Genomic DNA, 6951 nt, shown 5'->3' with positions numbered 1-6951 from the left:
GGGGCGCGGGAGCCGGCAGCCCGGGAGGCGGCGGGCGGCGGCGGCGGCGGCGGCGGGCGGCGGCGAGGCCGCTCCACCGCACGCGCACACACAGAGCCCGGCCGCGGGAATGCAGATGACACGCCCGTAACATGGAAGCCGCCGCCGCCGCTCCGACGACAGCAGCAGCCGCCGGCGGCGCCGCGCTGAACAAAGGTCATCCGAGCCGCGGCCCAGACGCCCGGGCTTGACCGCTGCGAAGGCCAACCCCGGGAAGGGGGTGGGTGCGCGCCCGCGGGGCGGGGGGCGGCGAGGGGCGGCCGGGGGCGAGCGAGGGGCGAGGGCAGCGCAGGCCGGGGCGCGCGGGTGGGCTGCGGGGGAGAGGCGGGCGCGCCGGCCCCTCGGGCCCACCCCTGCGGGCCGGGGCGAGCGCGTGAGGCTCAGGCCCCTTGGCCTGACCGCAGTGGCCTGTCCCACCCTGGCCTTGGGGCCGGCCGGCCTTCGCGCCCCGCCAGCTTCCTTGGGGGGGCCGAGGACGAGCCGGTTTCGCTAGGCCCCACAGGTTCAGAGAGGGGGGCCACGTGAGCGCAGGAGCTCGCTCCTACCCCCTCCAGCGCCGGCGGTGCGCAGAGGATTCTTTAAAGGCCTCTGTGCCCCTCGTTCTCACTGCCCCTTCACTTGCCCCCCCTCCCCACCCCAGGCATCCCTCGTTCCCTACCCCGAGGTGAAGGGATTTGGACCTCTCTCCCCCCGCCCCCCCCCAGGTGCTTGAAAGAAGAGAAGGTTGGAGGAGGAGGAGGAGGAGACTGGGGGGGCTGCTGGTGGTGGTGACAGGGCTGGGAGAGCGAGGAGAGGGACGGGAGGAGGGGGCTGGGTGGGGTGGGGGTGACAGGCGGAGAGGAGCCTGGTCAACAAGCCAGCACCACTCTGCTAGGAGGCCGAGGCCGCTCCCGCAGCCGACGCATGCAGTGTGAGGAGACACACATAGATGGCTTTCCTGGGGGCTCTTTGTCAGCCACCAGCACAGAGAACACACACTGACACACACGTACACAAAGGTGTGAGCCAGGTTGTGGGAGGTAAGTGGGGGAAGGAGAAGGAGGGGGAAACAGTGTCTGCGGTGGGCTTTGGGGTGGACGGGCAGGGGGGATGGGCCCTGAGGGGCTCTGGGGTGCTTGTGAGGTGAGCCTTTCCAAGGCTGTGTGCTTGCGTGGTGGTGGTGGTGGGGGGGACACACGATGACCTTCCCCTCCTCACGAAGACCTAAAAGGGAAAAGCAACCCCTAGCGAGATCCCCTCTGTGCTGATGATTTTCAGGGACTTGTTGGCAACTCAGCGAGGGTTGCCATAGCTTTTTTATGTAGGGTGACCAGAACCGGCTGAAACTGGTTTGAGGCAGATCAGCTCCTGAACACAATGCAGTCACTGAGCTACTACAGTGGGATAGCAGCTTCCTCCCTTCATGGCAGCCAAAAGCAGAGGAGCTTGCAGGAAGGTACCATCCCAACACAGTATGTGAATGCACACTTAGACACCACACAGCACTGGTACGTGACTAATGGAGCCCTAAAAGATTCTGTGTAGAGAAGATGGAAAAAAATGTGCAGGTTTGCAAGGTCTGAGATTACTTGGGCTTTTCCTGCCTTTTTCTTTTGCTTAAGGGATGGACAAGGAGCTGAGATTTATGACCCTTATTAAAGAAAAAAATGTGCCTTGCTAGGGTGGGGACACTTGGTTTATGCAGCCTCTCTCTCTTTCTCTGTGTTTCTAACAAAACAAAACCAAAATGAACTGATGGATTTGTAATGGTAGTTTGTTTGTTGCTGGAGAATGCTACTTTGCATGCCTTTTTTTTTTTTTTTTCTCTTGCAGGGTATGTTCTGTTTTGTGCTTTTCCTTTTAGAAGCTACTAAAGGGTGTTGGGGATACTTCTGACTATTATGAAGGCCAAAAGGTAACAGTATTGTTCTAGGAAATGAGCATAAATGCATTCCAGTGATACTGTAAGGCATACATGCTGTCTTTTTTTTCCTTGTAGGCCTGTTGACTGGGGCTGCTTTTAACCCTTTCATATTTGCAGAGAATGCAACCGTGTGACAGTAACTGAACATTGGGCCAAAGTCTTTCCAAAAGGTCAAGGTTCACAAGGTGAGATATGATATTTTGAGCATGAATTTAAGTGTTTATTTGAAGGTCCATGCAGAGACAGATGGACAGTGGATTGGTACCCTGGAGATAATTTGGGGCTCAGAGTGGAGAAGGAATACTCTTAATGTTATCCAGGTTTAATGGGATTAGAGTGACTTTATGATGGTATTGCTATCAAGACAAAATCAGAATGACTTCATTAACTCGCATGTGGCTAGTCCTTTAGAAAGAGGCAGGCCTGGAAAGAGGCAAGTTTAGAGAATGGTAGGCATCAGGGCCTTGTGGAGAATGCACTGCTTTGCATAAGACTAAAGCAGCACACGTGTAGCATTATCCGGATGATGATCAAAAAAAAAAAAAAAAAAGGAAGGACTTGGCCAAATCGAGGCAGCCTAGCCTCCTTTTTAGGATTTGAGGAGTCTGAAGGTAGATTTGCCTTTTGTTCATTCATCACCTTCCTTTTACCTTGTGCTCTGTGTTAACCTGAAAGGTTTGTCAACTCCGAGGCAAGTGGTGGAATGGCTTTTATTGATTTTGGGGGCTGTTGACGGTGAGTTTGCCATTGGATTATTGGTGGTACACATTTTAACGTGGAATGCTAATGCCGTACCAGGAGGAAACCGGCTAGTCTGGCTTCATCTGTGTAAAGATGCCTGTTAACTCAAAGCTTTATAGCAGTGGATGGTGGAAAATGTCTGAAGCCTTAGAGAGCTTGCAGTTAAATTCGAGCTGGCATTTTTACGCACCCCCCCAAAACCAGAGGTTTTCGAGGAGCAGGGAGAAGAAAGCAGAAAGGAGTCAAGCAAAGTGAAGAACAAAGGCAGTGAGCGCTTACAGGGGGAACACTGAACATTTTGCCTTGGGGTTCCTGGTGCAAAGAGCTGCAACTTCCCCAAACAGGAAACCAAGCAGCTCCAGAATCCTATCCAGTATGATCTCAACGACAGAGAGAACTCCTTCGGTGTCCTGGTTTGGTAGAAGTAACAGTCAAGAGGAGCCCATAGAGGACAGGATTGAAAATACATTTGTCCCCTACTTTGAAGAGGGGATTTTGTTCCTCCTGGATTTGTGCAGAGTCGAGTCTTTTCAGAAATGCCGAGGATCTTAGAATATGTGAAGTTGTGTGCTGGCAGTTGGTGGGCAGAGTTTCTGCAGTGAAGGGTGTCAAGTATGCAAGGGTTTGTATTGTTAAGGATTTTTTTCATGTGATTGCAGAGCATCCAGTGTGTGATAAAGCTGGGAAAAGGGAAGCGAGGGCATGGTTAGCTCAGAATACTTTGTGTAGTATTTAATAAAGATAAATGTAATCTTGGCCTGATATGCCAGTAAATAGCTTACATGATGGAACAAAATTCTTTACAAATCACTGTGCTAAAATTGGTTTTCAGTTCTACATCATTTTCGACTGCCAGAGGTTTTGTGCCTGAGTGTGGTAGAAATCTGCTTGCAAAGCAGATCGCAGTCCACGTTGTATGATATGCTGCCCCTGCTTTTCTGGTGCCAGCTAAAACTCAGATGGCTGATATGATAAACCTTAATGAGCTTAATACAATAAGCTGTTTTATAATTTAGTCCTTCACTCCTGTCTTTAGAAAGTCAGTGATTTTTATTTAACTTTGACAGCTAACCCCGTGCAATGAATGTTTCTTGATAGTATGTTTTAAGAGCCCTTTTTGTAAGGCATTGCATGTCACAGAATGTTCTGGTTTACTCTCTCCGTCATTTTTAGCTTTGTTACTCCTCCTCCCCCCCCAGAAGGCTCCTGGAAAATCGCATTTGTTTTGCATTTAGGCCAGTCTTTCCAGCTGCAAGGGCTGTTTAAGCTTGGAGAGCTGGTTCTCCGGGGCAGCAATCAGGAGCTCATCTGTGGACTGAGGTTTGTCTCAGGTGGCGGTCTCCTGCTGAGGTATAACAATGTAGCAGGCCCAGGTCTCCGGGGACAGGAACAGGAACGGAGAGTTTTCTGGGCTTGGGAATGTGAATGTGAGTGTGGAGAATGAGCAACAGCATTCTCCTTCCTGGAAGAGCCAGGAGGGAACGGGGTGGCACCCACACTTGGGGCCGGGCCTGTGTCCTTGCTGTCACTGTCGCCATGCTGATGGCCACACCTGGAGCCTGCCAGGGATTGCCTGCGGCAGCCTCCGAGGATGACAAGCTGGCCATCCCCTCTGGAGGAGGGATGTGGGGGTTTGGCTGATGAGGGTACACTGGAAAGTGTCACAGGGTGTTGAACCTTTGTTTTCATCACTTGCTTACTTGGAATTATTTTCTCCACGTTAAGAAACATGAGACCCAGGGCTTTTAGGACTCTTCAGCATCCTGCTTCAGGAGAGGAGGCTTGTTTCTCTCCCGCCGCCCCCCTTTTCTCACAAAGAGATTCCCTGCCCCCGTCTACCTTGACTCCTTTTTAAAGAAGGGTTTAGGAGGGAGGCTGCCAACATGTAGATGGAATTTTCTACATACACCTTTGACTAGGATGAGTTAGAATTTTCAGATTTGTGTCTCCCGTCCTCCTTTTTTTCTTCCCTTGAAATGCTTTCTTGGGTCTGTCTTCTGTTGGGTTTGAATAACCTCCCTCATCTCCTTGCTAGAACTCCCCATCTAGCTGTTCACAGCTGGAGCAGAGGTTGTCCTGATGTGGGATCCCAGGACGGTTGCCAGTGCAAGGGAAACCGGAAGTATCTGGAAAAGATTTGGGGTTGTTCCCTCCTCATTCCCCTAACATCTCTTCCTAATCTGTACAGTAACCACATCTGCAGTAAACATTGAGGAAATCTACACCTGTGTGTTAATTATATTTGAGGGATGGATCTTTAACTGAGTCATGGTTAAATAATTAACTTTTTTCACTTTTACATTTACATCCAGTAAAATTTACCCTGGTGTGTAGTTTTATAGGTTTTGACAAGCATATAGCGCTGTGTATCTACCACCACTATCCACAGGGAATGTTTCCATCACCCCCGGAACTTTCCTCCTGCTGTACATTGGTAGGCAGATTCTTCCCACCGCAACCCTTGGCAACCACCGATGTGTTCTGTCCCTATATTTGGTCTTCTCCAGAATGCCATACAAATGGCTTCTTTCACTTAGTAAAGTGCATTTGAGATCCATCCATGTTGTCGCGCGTCTCTGTACTGGCCGTTTCTCTGTTGCCAAGCTGTAGACCCCTATATGGACATACCACAGTTTGTTTATCCATTTCCCCGGGACGTTTGGGTTGCTTCTCCCTGGGGGTGCTTGCGGGGGTGCTTGCGAGGAAAGCTGCTGTAAACGTTTGCACACCGGCTTTTGTCTGAATGTAAGTTTTTATGTCTGTGCCCTAAATACTTCGGGGGAAGTGGCATGGCGGGGCCATACGGTCAGTACCTAAGAATTAGAAGTCTGAATGAAAGCACCTTCAGCTCTTCTTCGCAGCTCCTGAGCGCGATCTGGCCTTGTCAGCTGCAGCTAAGACGTCCCAAGTAAGAGATTGCAGGGAGCATTATCTGAAGACACACGAGAGATGATTATGATAATGGACCACTCACTAACGGGATGACATGCTTTATAACCCAGAACTAATCGGAATTAGCCAAAAGTGGGAACAGAAAACTGCCAGTGGTAAAATATCCTTTATTTCCTACAACAATTATTTTTCATCTCTTCAGAAACATTTGGCAGTTTAATTTTTACATTTGTCTTCAGGTTCAATACCCCGCCAAATTGATAACAGAATCAACAATTTTGGAAAGTGGTACCGAAGATCTTTGTTGAAATCTGAGTTGTGTAAACAACGTATTATTAATTATAATTCGTCTGAGTTTTTGACTGCCAAAATATGGGTGTTGTTTTAATATCTGAAGTTATTGTTCAGGTTTGATGCCTTTTAAGGAAATGAAAATATTTAAGCAAAATCTAGGCAAGGAAGTAGGGAGATTTGGGGAGCTTTTTTTTTAATCTCAATTTTTTAAAAAAATTTTAACTTCTAAAAATTTTTTTAGAGGATAAACTAGCATTCAGGAATGGGAAGAACAAACAGACCAAGGTTATGGTGCTGTACAGAGGAGAGCCCGAGAAGTGGGAAATGATCTTCATTTGGGGATTATTTCGTCCGTTTTGCAGGTACTGAGTGTTTCCTAAGCACCAGACATTGTGCTAGGCACTGAGAGTACCAAGAGAAAAGGAATCCAGAGCGAACACTCTAGTGGGAAGTTAGCCTACAGATGCTATGATAGGAATGTGAATGGGCTCCCTAATGCCCAGTGTCCAGAGGGAGGAGCCCTTGAGGAGGTGGCTTTTGTGCTGAACCGTGCAAGACACTAAGAGTAGGAACAGCTAGCTGAGAGTAGGGGAAGAGCGCTAGTCCCATGGGGCAGCCTATGGAAAGGCACTGAGCAAGCCTGGTGTTGTGAGCGGGGCCGGGAGAGTGGGGCCCAGAGAGCGGGGCCGGGAGAACTGGGTTGGGTGTGGGAGAGTAGGAGATGACATCAGGAGGCAGTCGAGGGCTAGATTTCTGAAGGTCATTCTGTACAGTGCACTCAAGTGGGGACTTCCTTGTGTAGGCGGTAGAAGCAGAAAGCCTTACTTGAAATGACAGAGGTTTTGGGGTAGTGTCTGAGGAGGGAATGGAGACTGTCCAGGCTGGAGGCAGGGAGGTCACATGAAGGGACCACCGTAGCAAATCCGGGAGAGAAGAGGGCCTGAGCCCAGGCGTTGCAGTGGGATGGAGTGGTAGGTGGGGCAGGTGTGTGTACCCGATGAGAAGGGGGGGGTGGTAGAGAGGGAGGAGCTGAGGACGGTGCCAAGTTTGTTCCTTGAGGTTACTTGCTGCTGGTTGTTTTT

General features: G+C 50.1%; 1 protein-coding gene across 7 annotated transcripts in view; it reads left to right on the top strand.

The window, feature by feature from the left end:
* Nucleotides 1–35: 35 nt before the first annotated feature.
* Nucleotides 36–6951, top strand: part of ZNF532 (zinc finger protein 532) — a 106663-nt gene continuing 99747 nt past the window's right edge. Inside the window, exons 1-4 of one of the 7 annotated variants that reach the window (XM_034996106.1) lie at nucleotides 182–259; nucleotides 914–1058; nucleotides 1852–1933; nucleotides 2018–2127. The gene's annotated coding sequence lies outside the window, so the exon portion shown is untranslated. The other 6 variants (XM_034996107.1, XM_034996108.1, XM_034996104.1 and 3 more) reach the window with 6 other exon arrangements.

The sequence above is a fragment of the Mirounga leonina genome, unplaced genomic scaffold (genome assembly GCF_011800145.1).
Source record: "Mirounga leonina isolate KUSES-001 unplaced genomic scaffold, KU_Mleo_1.0 Mir_93, whole genome shotgun sequence".
Lineage (NCBI taxonomy): Eukaryota > Metazoa > Chordata > Mammalia > Carnivora > Phocidae > Mirounga > Mirounga leonina.
Note: the sequence above shows the minus strand (reverse complement) of the source record. Positions and strands in the feature narration are given on the sequence as shown.